This window comes from Parus major, chromosome 4 (assembly GCF_001522545.3).
Source record: "Parus major isolate Abel chromosome 4, Parus_major1.1, whole genome shotgun sequence".
Lineage (NCBI taxonomy): Eukaryota > Metazoa > Chordata > Aves > Passeriformes > Paridae > Parus > Parus major.
Genome location: NC_031771.1, coordinates 16,203,603 through 16,220,577, shown reverse-complemented (window position 1 = coordinate 16,220,577; position 16,975 = coordinate 16,203,603). Strand labels below are relative to the sequence as shown.

Sequence of the window (16,975 nt, the reverse complement as noted above, 5' to 3'; positions counted from 1 at the left end):
GCATTGATATGGTGACACATTGATGTGTTGAAATGTGATGATTTGTCTTGACAATTATAACAGCGGCTGAAGCAGACTTCAGAGCTCATAACAGGATTTAGAAAAATCCTTTTGAGGTCTTTAAAACCAATACTGCCTAATGTACCTAATGAAGCCATTACATGGTAGGCTGTGGTTCAGGGAAGAGTAAAGGACATTGGGGAAAAAACAGGTATGCGAGAAGAATTCATAAACAAAGTGGCCGTGCCCTGAGTGCACCATCTCAACTGGCTTCTGCAATGACCTGAATCTCTTTAATACCTCTTCTCAGCTTTCCCAGATCATCACTGCATCTGGAGGCTAAAACATCCACGCCCTTCTGAGCATGGGAAAGAGATTATCAGCTGAGCATGACTGAGTATTTCAGTCATACTACTGTCTTCTATTCTCTTGGAAATCCTTGTCCATCAGACACAATAACAGTAGACCCAGTGCTCAGATATGACTGCTTGAGAGCAGAGTGGGGATTCCCAGCAATTCTGTACAGACAAAATGAAGGTTTATCTGAACACAGCAGGAAAACATGTGGACACTAGTTTATGAGGTGCATGAGCATGCAGGAACTTAGAGCAAAAAAAGCTCCCAGTTTTTCTGTTTTTTTCCTCAGAATGTCAATTTCCCACAGGTTTGGGGCCTAAGTCCTCCACATGCTCTCAAGGTGCTTCACAACCCTAAAATAGCAAGGACACAATAGCCCACTGAAAAGCTTCCTAGTCTTTCCAGCTGAATATAGCTCTTCTTGCTGTGACTTTCAAGGCTGGATTGTCAACAGAAAAGTCTCTCAGGAATCCAGATAAGGAGTCTCATGTTTAGGAAGGTTTATGAAAACAACACTAATTGTAATTGTCCCTTGCTGAGTAGCCCGTGAGGTCCCACGAAGTCCTTGCAGCTGCAAGGTCTGTAAGTGCTGACAGCTATCTCTTCATAAAAGTGTAATTGCTGACAAAAGGAAATTGCATCATCCAGCCTTTTCCCCTCTTTATCAAAAAAGGGGAAGTTCCACTGTAGTAATGCTAATGGCAGGAGAATTAATTCTAGGAAGTTTGGCAATGTTTCTTTAAAAATAGGTCATTTAGCAGAATAACGAAGAGCAGTTGAACACTGACTCAGTTTGCCAAGCTGACCTTGTATTCCTGATTCAGATGCGAGCACAGGGGGGACCAGGCTTTGTTCAGCCCTCCAGAGCACCAAAAAAAGTAGCAAGGTTGTGAAGAGAGCAAAGTAAAGAAGAGCTACTGAGAAGCCTTGGATGTGCCAGTGCTGTAAATCTTTTCCTGATAAAGTCTGATGCTCTCTCCAATCTCCTTTGAGTGATGGATGCTTGGGATGTTCAGGCTCTTAAGAGTACTGTTGGTTTGGCTTTGGCATATGAGAAAAAGTGGTTATTGTATATGAACACTGAAAACATATCTTAAATTTTCCATGCTTAAGTAACTGTCAGAAAGCCACATTCAGGAATGGCTACTGCACAAATATGAGCTGATCTTAGTGGCTGCTGTTGGGGAAGAAATTACATTTGATATGGTAGGAAATGTAAGGTGTTTTTCATGATCACTTAACTCCTGAGTAGAGGAGATCTAGGACCAATAACTGAGGCAGAGGGTGTTTAGTAAAGCAGTAAATAAAATATGGGTCCATTCATAAGGATCAAGGGAATATGATTCACTGATGCCTACAATGTTTAGAGATGAAAATTATTTTTTTAGATACTCTAGCCACCTGTTCTTTTTTCCCCTCATTTTTTTTCCATATTGCAACAGAGTTCTCCTCACAGATTGTCCTACAGTTGTTTTTTATTTTTTTTAAATCCTGCTCCTATTCATCCCTAAAGGATTGCAGAAGAGTTAAAATCTTCCCAGTTGAAAACCTGTACTTGACTTGAGTCTCCGGGCACTGCAGAACCATTTCCTGTGATTGCAGCATAGAGACATAAAATTCCACTGTGGTGGGAATAAACCGAAATTAGATCAAAGATTTCCGGATAATTAAGAGTTCCAAACCAAAACCTCTTTTGCTGCTTTTCGCTTGACTCTACTTTCTTTTTTCTTTCCCAGGCAAACAGGACTGTGCTTCACACAGGAAGCCAAATTTGCCTATCAAAAACAACAATCCAAACTGAAAGCGTGACAAGAGCTGAAGCGCATTTGCATCCACTGCAATTCCCCGCGCAAAGCGGTACCACCCCGCAAGCAGAGGGCTCAGGAGCTGCCTCGCTAGCTGAACCCTTCCTCCGCGGACGCATGCACGGCTAGCACCAGTGGAGGGAACTGGCGGATTTGGGGTGTGAGGTTCTAGCTCTTCTGCCATGAAGCAGCCCAGCGCCTAGTTTTGGCTTAGGAGCTGGAGAGAAACCGGCTGGCAGAGGTGGCAATACAGAAGGAGCCCGGGGCCCTGGCACGGCTGCCGAGGTCTCCCGGGGGGCTGCCGAGAACACCCCGCTCAGCCCCGTCGCCTGATGGAGGACAGGAGCCGCCAGCTCCCGCGCTATAAAAGCCAGGAGAGGCCCAGGGTGGGGCTGGCGTCAGCGGGAAATGTCTCCCTGGAAGCAGGTACGTGTCCGCGCCCTACGCGTTTGGGAGGGCTCGGGGCGGGGTGCGGGGCCGAGCGCACCGGGGCTGCTGCGGTCCCTCCCCGCCGGCGGGACCGGGAGCTGCCCCGCTCTGCTGCGGCCGCGGGGGGAGCCCGGCCCCGGCCCGGCGCCGCAGCCCCGGCGCTCCCCGCCTCCCGAGCCGGCCGGGAGCCGCAGCTGGCAGCGGCCGGAGGGGCAGCTCCGCGGGCGGCGGCGGAGCCTGAGCGGGCTGCCCGCGCCTCCCGCCGCCGCCTCCTCGTCGGTGGTGGCACGGATCGCCTCCGTCCTGCCCCCGCGGCGGGAAGGGCCGCCCAAGCGGAGCCCTCCTCCCTCCCGCCCTCCTCCCGCCGCCGCACACCCCGAGGAACGGCTTGTTTTCCTGCCCGGATGATGGATTTCTCCGCAAGGTCATCCCTGCCCGCGGCGGCGGTGTGCCCGCGGCTCCCCAGGCGCCGCCGCGGAGGTAAGGGGCGGGGGGAGCGGAGCGGGCACCTACACGGTGAGCACCTACACCACACACACACACACACACACACACGTTCGGCGCGGAGAGCAGCGGGGTGGGTGCGTGGGCAGGTGCCGGGGCGAGGCGGGCGTGCCTCGCCCTGCCGGCCGTGCCCGGCGCGGGGGTCGGAGCCGGGCGGACCGAGCCGCGCCCGGGGAGCGCACCCCGGGGAGCTGAGCCGTGCTCCGCTCCGCGGCGGGAGGGGCTGCGGCTGCCCCGCCGAGCGGGCACCAGCGGCTGGGAGCGGCCGGGCCGGCCCCGAGGGCGCCTCTTTCACCTTCTGCTCGTTTTTACCGGCGCTTGTAAAAGACTTTGGCTCACGCGTGGTCCGGGAGAGCGGAAAACTTAAGAAAAGAAATAAAAAAGGTGGAGGGAATAATGATGAGATGCCCCCCACCGCCGGGACGGGCCGGGGAGATGCGCGGCGCGGTCGCCACGGCAACGTGCCCGCGGCCGCGATGTCGCAGCGCGGAAGATGCCCCGGAGGCAGCCCTCGACGCGGGGGTGACCCCAGCCGCCGCCTTCGGCCGCCCGGAGTGGGGCTCGTGGCCCAGGAGCGTCCCCCGGTCCGAAGCCGGGCGGGCGCAGTGGGGAGGGTGAGCTGGGGTACCCCCGGGTGCTCCCCAGACGGTGGTGTGGAGGCTCTCGGCCGAGAGCGGGAGGATCCGTGAGGGTTGCGAGCTGGGATGTCACGGTCAAGGAGCATCGCGCCGTGAGGGTCGGCCAGGTGATGTCCCTTGCCTGGCTCAGGGCGTTGGGGTTGGGCACGAATCCCTCACGGCCTTTTCTTTCTTTTGCTATAGTTGGTGACAAAACTACTGATGATGTCAGCTCCTGATCTGTGGCTTGTGTTGTCCATATTCATCTTGTGTTCTGTGCCCCATACAGGCCTTGGCTTCATTAATGCTTTATTCTTTCATCCTTTTTTTTGGCAAGGAAGATAACAATGCTAGTGGTGGAATTTTTAGTCATATTAGTATGATCCCATAGCCTAACCTCTTCCATAATACAGAGCAGAGACTATTCCCCAGTGATTCCAAGGTCTGGCCCAACAGCCTCTTCAAACAGTCTTGATTTAATGACTTCCAACGATGGGAATTGACTACATTCCTGGATAATTGGCTCCAATTTTTAATCGCTTTGTTAAACGTTTGCATCTCTTTTCCTCTTTGAACTTTTTTGACTTCATCTTCCAGCTACTGGATCTTGTAATGTTTTGCCTGTCAGATTAAATAGCTATCTAGTTTCAGATCATCTCTCTCTGCTCAAGTATTTAAGGGCAGTAATTAAATAGCCACTTAACGTTGTCTCTGATGAGATAAATAGACCTGACTCTCTTGGTCTCTCTCTGGAATGCAGATGCTCCCCAAGAGAAACGTCTGGGCTGCTCTTCTCTGAGCCTCCACCACCGTCCTTGTTTCCCCCCGGTGCTGCACAGTGAATTCCAGGAAGGCCCTTGTTAATGTCACGTGTGGAGATAATAACCTCGTGCTCAGTATTCCCCTGTCTATTCACCCAATGGTACAAACTTTTCTTTCCCACGACTACATGGTGGGAACTTCTGTTCCATTAGTTACAGGCAGTGATCCCTGCACTTCGTGCAAGCCAAGGTTTTCTCAGAAGCTGTCCTGTAAGGAGCATTTGAATTAAATATTTCTACATTTGTACCTTTGGATCTGCCTGTGGTAGAGAGCTCAGATTACCTCATTTCCATGCAAGTCTGCAGTTCAGGAATCACAGTAGATCTCTGGTGTCCTCTAGAAGTCAGAAGGGTTTCTTTTTCCTGGACCTCCCCCTTAAAGGTCTGTCTTCTCCCCCAGCCAACTTCCAGTAAGTTTAAGGTCACCTGGAGTAAATGGCACCAAGAAGTTGTACTGAGTAATACACAAACTGCAAACTGAAAGTGCCTATTACAGTGAATTGCTTTTGTAACTGCTTTTGTTCAGTTATGCTTCCAAGTATTGGTGAGAGAAAAAGAGAATTGCTTTTCTGTCTTAAAGAGCTGTAAATCCCGTGGCTGGCTGTGATGTCTAGGCTGACATATAAAGTGTCATTATTTTGCGAGTCTTTAACTTGAACGCTGTGAGTAGCTCTGAAGTGTGGTTAAGCCTGGACTTAAATCTCTCTAGAAAGCACAATACCTGAGAGTATGGGCCAGAGGTAGGTGGCTTTGACAGAAAATTGACAATTTTTTCAGCAGCATGTAGCATCTTGAATCTCAACAAAATGATGAGATTGAGTAGTCTAAAGATACCTTCTGAGGGAGATGGTACAAAACAAAGTTCTTTGAAATTAGCGCTTTTTTTTTTTTTTTTTTTGGTTGGGTTGAAGTTTTCTTGTTTTTTGGGTTTTTTTTGTTTGGGGGCTGTGTGTTTGTAACCACCTTGACTTGCTCTGTCTATGAGCTTAATGTGCAGTGAGGGGGAGTGATGTAAGAGGTCTGGAATCCCATCGAGTAAGTGATACGGTGATGTCTGTGAGTAAGGTTTGTTTGCACAAATAATGATAGCAGATTTCAGCCTTTGGAATGACCTGATTGTCTTCAAAGTGTTAAAATTAAGCAAAGTACATTCTGACTGTATAGCAACTTAAATGTCATGACAAAAAGTGTTCTTGAAATTTCATGAAGATTCTTTTTATTACAAGTCCCAGAAAATGTCTATTCATAAGATTTCATGAAGTATAGACAGTGCTGCACTAAATATAAACAGTGATGTACCCTTAAACGGTCTGAAAAAGCATCACAGAGCTCAGATACCATGTCTGATTGAATAGAGCTCTAGAATTCTGCTGAATTTTCCACAGGCTGGTGTCAGCATCTTTGGAATTGTTTCTCAATTGTTTGTCCAATTGTACGTCCCCCCGATAAGAAATTCTGAAGTGTTACTACCTGAGAGGTATCTTTCCCTCACCCATTTAAACTCGGCTTCTGTCCCCCAGACTGGGCTAATATCTCTGAATTTTTTCAACATATGCTTTCCCTTCTCATGGTTGCACCTTTTCTTCAACTCCTTTTGCAATCAGGATACGTGTGTGTTTCCTTAGGGTGGCTGGTCCCAAAATTAACACATTTCTGAATTATGAAGCCCATCCAGAGTCAGCCCAGCATTAAGAATAGTGTTTGGTAATTAATTCTACAGGGCCAGAACAGAGAGAAGATAGTATTTTTCAGTCTCACACTTGCTGAAGACTGTCCAGAGAGTTCTAGGTTAAACAGATTTCACTAGCAAAATACTATGGCAGTGGTAAAATTTGTCAGATTTGGGTCCCAAAACTGTTACTGATACCGCTATTTTTAAGAACATAAACTCCCTCTGTCAGACTCAGACAAAGCTAAGGGGAACAACATCCTGCCTCCAGTTTGTGAAATCCTCACTGCTGTGGGAGTACAGGCAATCTGCTCATAGTCTCACAGCTACAGACAAAACCCAATTTCATAACTGAGAATTATGCTCCTAGCAGCACATCACTCCTTCATTTATAACTCACACACTAAAAACAGAGTTAGGATATAGACTGAATCTGCTGCCTTTGTGGATATAGGAGCAATCCTGGATTAAGACCCAATGTTACCTAATTTAGGTTAACATCACCTTCTTGAACGAAAAAAAGATGGATAATTTTACTAGGGGAAAACAAGTTCTGGATGTGTTCTGAAAGCAATTAAGTTACTGTCCAATAGAAAAAGGTTCTGAAAGTATATCTAAACACAGATTATTTTTACAAATAGTAAAAGTAGAAAAAGTCTATATATATCTGTTTTATTATATATATGGACTTTGAACTTAGTAACAGTTCTATAGAAACAAAGACTGGTACCGATAAAAAATTTAATCACACATGATCAGTTACTTATTAACACCGAGTTATTTGTCTCTTGGGAGTCTGTGGCTAGGAGCTCACATTTGTAAATTGGCAGCAGATCCTAGAGGGTTGAGGTGTCAGCATGATGCTGAGTAAATAGGGAAGAAAAAGCAGTGCCAACACCTGCAACTCCATGCAAGCTGTGGGGGAGAAAGGCAAATGAAAAGGTGGGTGCCTACGTAGCAATGACTGGGGACCACCATAATACCATTTGGAACCTATTTGTCAGCAGTGGACACATACACTTGATGAGAATAATTAAGTGGAGGGAAGAGTGCCAACAATGACAAATATTGCCATGCATTGTGGTAGAGTTCTACAGTGTATTAATAGAGGAGAGATTCAGTTATTTCCCCTCATCTCCCCCATGCCTCTAAATCAATGATCCTGTGTAACAAAGCTTGGTGGCAGGTATGGAAGCTATTACCACAGCCACTGTCAGCCAGAGATCCAGGAAGATAGAGTATCTATTAAATTATCCAGGGAAAAGTGTCTTTATCTATTATATCTCTGAGAGTAATTGTTAGCAACACATTACTTCTACTGATTGTTGTACTGTACTTATTATACATTAGTAAAACATGGCGGTAACAGCTGAATTTGCTGGTTTCCTCCCTCTTCTTCTTTTAGAGGAACAAGGAGTTAATCAAGGGGGATGAAGACATCCCAGTGCTGTGTTAAGCTGTTAGTATCTGTGCTATCAGCATCGCTATGTACTGCTGGTGTCTGTGTCTGACATAGCGGAGACCGTCTCTGAGCTGAGGCTGAAAGCTTGTATCACTTGGCAAGTGGTAGCAATTCATTTTCCAGTCTAGGTTGTATCGCTGTTGTCTAGCTTTAGAGAAGAAATATTATGCTGAGGGAGTGGAGGAAAAGTTTTTTAGAACATCACAAGAAGTATGTGTTCTGAGATATTTATCATCTCCCTCTCAGGCAACCCTCACAGTTAAACTCAACTATGATAAAACAGATATGAAGAGCTTTGCTAGACAGGAATCTTCACTGTGGTGTGGTGACCTCTTGATCCAGGAAGCAGCAGCATTGCTAAGTTTAAAATCATTCATATTGTCTGTGGATTGAACACAGTTACATAGTAATAACACCTCCCCTCTCATTTGCGTACCTGTGCATTCATGCACACACACAAGTTGGGGGAAGAGCAGCATTCCCTGAAGCATTGGTAGCCTGGATGATTCTGGCAAGAGCTAACAAAGTTATTTTAGTGCTTCACTTACCTACAACTGTGAACTACAGCATAGGTCAGGACTGAAGTAACTTCTGTAGGACAGGTTGCCTAGAGAGCCTGGAACTGAGAGTATTATTATTTTCTGAAGAAAACCTGTACCAAACATAAGCAGAACATAGTCATAGTGACCAAACATTCAGCTTTGGAAAGACAGATCTAACTTATTTTCCCTTTTTCTGTTATGTTTTTGGTTTGTTGTTGGTTTTTTGTTTGTTTTTTTTTGGGGGGGGGTCCAAACTAAATGGACAAGATGTTTCTAAAATATTGAGAAGTAATCAATGTTTGCTTGAATTCTCACAGTGACACCTCTATCCTGAGATTCTCCTGTAGCTCAGTGATGGTAATTAATATTGCCAGCTCTTCAAAATCATCATGCAATTATCACCAGTTGGCATCTTTATCTGGATGAACAGGATGGCTTTCTATATGCACATGTGCCTTCCTACTTCTTTTGGAGAACATTGAACAAATATTGGCTACTGCAGTTGGAATCCCAGACTGCATTCTAATGGTGAAAATCTTTTTCCCAGTGATGCTAATGTGCAAACAAACAAAGTTCAGTTTTTAAAACAGAAGTCAAATGAGAAAAAAGGCAAAATGAAACAAGGAGATGTGCAATTATTTTTAATATTCTTTATGCAAAAACCCAACAGATTCAAACAGAGTGCATGAATACTATGCTACATTATGACTTATCTTAAAAGGATACTATAAAAAGCAATGGCTTATCTCAAATGATGACAGTGAAGTTAGTGAAGAATTAATTCAGGAATTTTCTGGTGACTCCAGGACCCTTCTTTACGCGCATGAAATAATCACTAGAAAGCTGAGAAAATCATTCAAGATGTTATCATGGAAACAGTGTGAATTTCCAACACAGGATAACAAAGGATCTGATGTTTACCTTAAATTTGCATGAACAGGAGTCAATTCACTAACATTTATGTGAAAAAAATAAATAAATTATGCGGTTAGGTATAATTTTCAGATGAATTGATTTTTCCTTTCCAGGGTGAAACAGAGAAGGAAAAGACCAGTAGACTGGTTACTAATCTGATTTTACATGGTTTTGGGAAAAAATGAGTGTTCCTCTTGGTAGCAAGTAGAGCTGGCACGTGGTTTCTCTGGTCAGGGAAATGTGAGCTTTGGGGTGAGCAGAATAACCTTAACCTGAAGCCAGCCTGATTGAAAGTTATTTTCTACATGTGGGCAGTCATTTTGTCTTAGTAAAGAAATTGTGAAATATTTTGAAGTCCAAGGACTAGTGCTTTACTTTCGGTGTATTGCCAGCGAGATCTTAATCCAGAAAGTAGTGTGTCTGCTGAGTGCTCTGAGAACAGTCCCTGCCCTTCCATAGGGCCCCAGGACTCTGTGGAGATTTGCCAAAACCAGGGTCAAATAACAGATTATGTCTGTAAAGTTGGTATAATAGAGCAGGTAAGAAGTTTTCCAGCAAAGAAGGGGATGTGGACTTGGCACTGCTGTATTTTAGCAAGTCCTTGTTTTCTTAGACTACTGGACCTACAATGCAGAGCAGCTTCTAAGACGGCCTTCGGGCACTGAGGAATGAGTTAGACATCACCAGGTCCCAACTTCAGGAAGTGGGGAGATGTAAAAGTCATCTAAATCTTCCCAGCTCAGCTCTCCTAGAAGCAGTCTGGCTGTTGAGGACTTAGCCAGCCCTTTCGCTAGAAAATGCTGAAGAATAATTGCGCTCTAGTGTTTAACAAACTAAAGGGTCACTTTCATTACAGTCACTCTCCTTCCTCTGAAGTATCAGTTTCATGAAAAACTTCACACAATTGAAAGATTAAGGTTGAGATGACTCATTAAGAAAATTATGGAATATAATAAGCACACTGGGGAGTGTAGAAATAATAGTGATAAAATACTTGTCAGAAAGATGATAGTCTTGAGAAGAGCTGTATGGAAACAAGATGACAGAATTATTCCACTCCAAAAGGCTGGCATTTCAGAACTCTTTATAATACTGCTGCACACCACAGCCTCTCCATGTTAATTAAAACAAAAATGTTAATCTTGCCCTTGAGGTTAATAGTTAGGAAATATCTGTTAAAAAGGCTGTGAAGGTTTGCATGAGTTTGAGGACCCAGATTTCTGCTCAAGCTAAGCAGTAGCCTTACAGGATCTGCTGTTTCAGAACTCCATAAAATAGCATCAGTTTCCATCTGTCCATAGGGGTAGGTATCCCATCTACAAAGTCAGCTGTGGTAACATTTGACAATTCTTAGTTGCAGCACCAAAGGCATTTCCACAGAAAGGGTAAGAGGTGTTTCAAAGGGTCCCCTCAAGTGCATGGTATGGCAGAATAAAGTGACCAGGCTTTCAGGTACCTGTCTGCTGCCCCATTATTCAAAGAAACTTGTTCATGCATAAGTGATAGCATTAGTATCTGCAGATGTGCTTTCACCTACCTCAGCCAAGAGCTGCTTAGACATGGAAGACCATACCTGTGTGTGATGACTTCAGGTCAGGACTGTGTAGAATCTGTGCTGTTATCTCATGCCTGACAGCATGGGGTTCATCAGCTGAATTCAGCCTGTAGTTTTGGCCATGTGCTAGTGGTACTAAAAACGCATGCGGAGGCACTGCAAAGTTTGACTGAGGAATAAAAGTGGTTCATTCATTTCCTGAGAAGTCAAGCAAGCTGCATCAGGAGCTGCAGAGAAGTTTTAACAAATGGGTATTACAAAAGGATTAGCTTCATTAGTTTAGCTGCTTGTGCTTTTGGCACTCAGGATTTAATCCAGCCTTTATTGATTGTTTTGAGTCTCAATTAGCTTGATGCCTAGGAAGGGGAAGGGACAAGCACTTTCCTCCTGCATATAGCAGGAATGGAAACTCAGAGATGGTCTTTCCTTTGGTGATAAAAGGGGTTTTTACTTCCTCTCTGGGTTCAGGGTACACATCAACTTAAAAGGAACAATCCAAACCTCAACTCACGGGGACACAGTGCAATAAAAGCAGATAATATCCTATCATAAAGCCTGGGAGCTTTCCCTCAAAAATACTCTTCTATTAAATGGTCTATTTGAGAATTGCTTCCAGCTGGACCATGCTTGGCCATTATCACATAAACATGTGAGTTGATATTGGGAAATAGAAGAACAGTATTTATCCAGTTCAAAAGATGCTCTTAATATGAAGGGCCTCAAGGGAATACTGCTTGGAAAACAAATTTTCATAATAAAATGACCTATTTTAGAATTACAGTTTTCCATGCTGGAGGGGACAGGAAGGTAGCAGGATCCCTGCCAAAGAGGTGGACAGTAAGCACACTCACACTTGCTCCCTAATGAGAAGATGAGTGGATTGAATGTGTTCATGAGATAGTACCCTTGGGTTTTGGGGTGGTTTTTTGTTGTTTGTTTGGGGTTGGGTTTTGGTTTGTTTTTTTCTTATTTTTTTTTTACTAGATTCATGAATGCAGACTATTTGTATGTGTTTGCTGTATCCAGATTGGCATGCCTGCGGGAATATGAGCAGACCCTCCTACCAGCAGCCAGCTCAAACATGTAGTTGACAAGGCGAAAACCCACACAATGTCTGAGCCATTCCTTAAAAAGCCTTAGGAGAATAAAATTAAGTAAAAGGACAGCAAAGCTAATAATAGTTTCGTTAAGTATGTACCAGGAAAGCAAGCTTCAATTACATTATGCCTCTAATATGATCCCAAGAAGGGAGCTCTGTAAGAGGTGTTATTTGCTGTTACTCATCAATTCTGTCTGTGTGGATGCTCCAGGACAATTCATGTGGTGGTGTTCCTCCAGGAGCAGAGCCTGCCTTCTAGTGACTAATGAATGCCACCTACTCAGCCTCAGTTTGTCTCTTATTTGTCTGTTAAAACCCTTCTTCTTTTTCAATGTGATCTATAATCTTGACTTCAATCAAAAGTAGCCTTTAATGACCACTTGAGTTCAACTAGTTGGCAATCAGAGCCACACCTGTTATTGTCAAAGTCGTATCAGAGTCAGTAGCTAACATGTTGCTCAGAGAAGGAAACTTAATTAGATGGGTGAAATTTGACCTTGCAGTTAAAGGCTGTAATTCCTTTGTCGTTTACAGGAGGTATAAATCTGGCCTTTTACCAAAGGTATCTAACCAGAGATATTAAGTGGATATGAAATTGTTCCAAATGCTATAGTTGCTATTCTGACAGGAAGCCAAACCACATCATCCTTTCAGTCATCCTGTCTTAGATGGCTGATTCATAATGAATATAGGGCAGATGAGGTAGAGATGAATGAGAAGTGTCTGTTTTCTAGTAGACCATATGATGACTCTTTTGTACTGTGGAGTTAAAGACACAGTTAAATCTGTTTTGGGGTAAATCTGTTGGCTTACATTTGGAGAGTGTTTTTAAGGAGAAATGCACGTGATAATACATCAATATCCATCACCCATTGAATTAAACCAATATACAAACTATATACATTGCCCTTTGAATTAATGTGGGATTGACCTTTGTGTGTTGCATGGGGAATTTCATTCATGAGCTTCTGAGCTCCAGGACCAGAATTTAGGTGGGATAAATATCTAGCACTGTTGACACTTGTGTCAATTGGTTATATACACTTTATGACTGATTCTGTTTTGAGAGACCTCTGTTTTTCTGTTTGTGACTGAAATGAGGCAGTCTTTGGGAAAATGGGCTTTTCCTTTTTCCCCTTATGCATATACACATTTTTTTTTAGTCAAGTCTATTTGGGTTTTTTTGTTTGTCTGAAGATTTTTGGTGTGGATTTTTTTTTTCTTTTTATATCCCTATATCCAGAAAAATACTTTCTGTATGATCAGAGAGTAGCTGTTTGAATTGTGTTTGATATTGGCCACCCATTAAAAGAAAGAGACATAATATTTTATCAAGAAAACCCCAGAAAATGGGAAACAGTGCTCATCAGAGGCTTAGAAAGACAAAGCAATGTTTACACTATTCAACTTGAACATGAAACATGAGGCAGCAAGAGATAGGAACATGGTCGACAGCACAAATACTTTAAACTGTCTTTCAAAAATCATGCTATACCATGGTGCAAAAGACAATTTTAAATTAAAAATAAAACCATTATTAAAAGTAACCATTTATAAACAGTTTCCTGGCCTTGAGCAATATGAAGCTGTAAAATGGTCTGGCAAGGAGTACACAGTAAGAGACAGATGGGGAATCGGTGCTGGAAGAGCATTCAAGCCTAGGTCCAGGAGGCAGAGGACCAAGACATGTCTCTTATCACAGGGACCAACCAGCTTACTTTCCTCTGCACATCCTCTTTTTTTTTTTTCTGAAAGAGGAGGTCTCCCCTTCACCCCTTATCTCCTCCTGCCTTCTTTCCCAAAGAGACTTCATTCAGCAGTTGTAGAGGTATGTCATCCTCAAAAATGGAATGAAGTCACTGAATTTGTATGGGAGAAGGCTGGTCTTCCCAAGGTCAGCATTAACACTAGTTTTGTGGGAGAAAATTAGGACTGAGGCATGCTAACCTTGAAATTCAACAGCTGAGCCATTTCATCTAGCTGCTGCCTAGAGAGAAGTTCAGGGGCCTAATTAATTCTAGGTGTTGCAGTTTCTCCCTTAAAATAAAGGCAAAGTTCCCACACATGAGGGGAAAAGAACACATTTTCTGTCCTCCTGGAAAAGGAAAAGGGTGAGAGTTTTGAAGTGGTGATGGGGGATTTTGCAGCCCATCTGCAGCACTAATCAGACATCTGTCTCTTGAACCACCTCACATGGCAGCCTGCATTTGCAAAAATATTTTCCTCCTCTTGACTTGGAGTAGAACAAACCTAACAGTTTTCCTGTGGCTGCCCACACCTGTGACTCAGGATTGTTAATAAATAGATGAGGGACCAGAGTGAAGAGAGCTGAGATAATGAAAATGAAGCCACAGTAATTACCTGGACTGTGCTGACCAGCAGCTGATCAGGGATGCAGGACAAGGCTTCCCACCTTACCGACAGCCAAGTTTCTTGGAGTGTGGCCTGGGTGTTTGGTAATATGGTTATACAATGAACCCCTGATAAATTGCTCTTAGTTTCCCAGCTCTGTTGCCTAGCATTACTTGATCCTCTGACACAATCTGCCACTGTCCACTTGTTACTTCCATTTGTTTTTGGTCTGCTTTGAGTTCACTTGCTCTGGCACACAGGCTACAGGTTTATGGGAGAGGTGTTTCAGAACAAATTGCCAGCCTTGCTTTCTACAAGAGAAGCAGCTCATATGTAAGAAGATGAAAAGATAATTGAGTTGCTGGCTCAGTATCTCATTGACTGCTTCCCTGTTTACACTGGATGTCCTGTTCTCTCTTGTCATATGTTCATACCCCATCTGATCCCATGCCCTGCCTGAGCTTTCTGGAAGAGCAAGAGCAATAACAGAGCCCTTTCCAAAAGTGCTTACCTCCTTGTATGAGCACTTATGAATCTGCAGTGGTTGCAAGTACTTTTCTTGAGTGGAGTATGTGCAAGTACTTTTCCTGGGTCTGTAACATCCTTTGCTTATTCAGCTTTAAGGTGGTGGTTTTCCGGGGTTTGGGTTTTTTCTTTGCAAATGCTAGCAGCAGCATATTCTGTATGCTTCTTTTGTTTTCTGCCTTTCATTTAGCAGAGGTCTCTTTCCCTCTTTGTAGATTCAGGACTCGAATCTAGAAAGGGAAGGAACTAATTTGTATATCTTTTTCAGTAATGTTGCAGAGGTGGATCATTAAAGCCAGAATTGCTGGGCTTGTGATTGCGCAGCTTTTAGCAGTAGATTATGAGATGTAGAGGAAAGGTGTTCTGTAGTTAAATCCAGTGATTAGACATTAGACACTGGCTGTTGCATAGCTTTCTCTGTGATCTCTATCTGTGTTAGACTGTATTGAAGAGGCAGAAAAGTAGAGTTTCCTACCTTTGCTCTGTATCTTTTCTTCTTAAGTGATGGAAGCTTAGTACCTCTATGCTCACATGTAGCATCCAGCAAAATGGCAGAGTATGTTAGAACCTCCTTGCATTTCTTGGATAAGAATAGGAGTAAAAAATTGTATTTTCAAAAATATTCGGCAACTTTTTAATCCTAGTAGCTTTACCGGTATTTCTGATTATTCAGCACTTTTGAGCATCAGATCTCTTTTATTTCAATGCCCAGCTTTAATCATCCAGATTAGGCTAGATGACTATCTTTGTTAGCATAGAGCAGATTTTATATGTATGTGTATGTCTGTCTTCAATCATGTAAGTATGAATTTGTGGTAATTCAAATTGTATCCATAAACAGGATGTCAATAAAAATAAATTGTGGTCGGAAGACTGCTGTGTATTCACAGCTGTCAGATGACTGGTTGAAGTATCTAGTACTTATCTTGAAGAAGGTCCTATGTGGAAATAAACCATTTTGTCTGGATTTTCATACTGGCTCTAAGGTTGTCATGTATTTTCTCACTCTTTTAAGTGTGCCTCTGTGCATGGGGCATTGATGTTCAATGCAAGACCAGTGATTAAGCCCTAAGCTGTGAATTATCCTTTTTCATGCCCTGCCAGCTTCCACTCCAGCTGACTTAGAAACAAGGACAAAGCTGTCCCACAGCCCTGCTCCCTCACAGCTGTGCTCTAGCAAGGTACAGCTTGACCTTAGATCACTTCTAAGATCTGCAGGTTAAATATGCTGGCAGCTTGAGCAAGGACAGCTAAAACTGCTCCAAAGAGGAGCAAAAAGAAGTGCAGCATGATGGGAGGTGCTGGGCATTAGATGATAAACTCAGTAATTGCTTGGGGGGTGCCACCCTGGTTTTTTTTTGTTTTTTTTTTTGAATGCTTAGGGGCATGATTTACTTGCAATGTGTAGCCTGAGAAGCTGGAAGCTGAGCTGGAGTGATGGCTGTCAGGTGAGTGCCAGTCACGCTGCCCATGGGGATGTCTCCTTTGGGCTTGGCCAGGTGGTTGAGGCAGCCAGCTCCAGTAAGCCTGAAACTGAGTTGAACTCAGATGTGATATAACTTCTTTGAGCTGTAATTTTAATTTATGCTAATTATTCTCATTAACCAATTTGGCAATCATCCTAAGGGACAGTGATTCAAGTCAGAGTTAAATGTTCTTTACAAGTGCCTTCATCACTGCGTGCATTGCTTCAGTCACCTGATAAATGCAAATGTGACTCCCCCTGTCCTAAATGCAGAAAAAATGAGGAGAAGAGGTGTGCCCAGCAATGGGCTCAGTGTAAACCTTCTACTCTTAACTGGGCAGATGCCAGCCTTTGGCAGGAGTGGGGATGCCACATTAGCTTGGTATAAGAATTGTGGGGTGTCGACTGGACCATAATCCTAGTATGGATAAGGCAGAGGTCTAGGGTATGGATATGGCTGTATATCCATATATATATGTATATCTGTATATCTATATCCATCCATCCACTGCAGTGGGCAAAGCTTTGGCTTACAACACCTGCTGTGACTCTGTTTCCAGCCTGTTTTATTGAACTAGTCTCCAGATTTTGCACTGCTACCTCTTAAATATTGTCTGTTTTGAGGAAGTGATCTTGGGCTTAGTTTTGTTTCGATACATATGGGACTTCCCAGGTCAGACACTAAAGGATTCATTTTAAGGGCACTGTGATTTTTAAGACTTCAAAAGCAGAGAATGTAATTATTCTTAAGCCTGTGAAAATAATTTTTGAATCACAGTATAAGATGCTGCAGACGATTGGATACCTTAGCCCCGCTTCTTGGGGCTAGAAGGATAGAAGCACATTGAATGTAGGGAC

General features: G+C 43.7%; 1 protein-coding gene across 3 annotated transcripts in view; it reads left to right on the top strand.

The window, feature by feature from the left end:
• Positions 1-2,110: 2,110 nt before the first annotated feature.
• The window catches only part of GPRIN3 (GPRIN family member 3), a 33,322-nt gene continuing 18,457 nt past the window's right edge, over positions 2,111-16,975 (top strand). Inside the window, exon 1 of one of the 3 annotated variants that reach the window (XM_015623921.3) lies at positions 2,111-2,588. The gene's annotated coding sequence lies outside the window, so the exon portion shown is untranslated. Of the gene's footprint in view, positions 2,589-2,894; positions 3,108-16,975 lie in introns of those variants that run through there. The other 2 variants (XM_015623920.3, XM_015623922.3) reach the window with 2 other exon arrangements.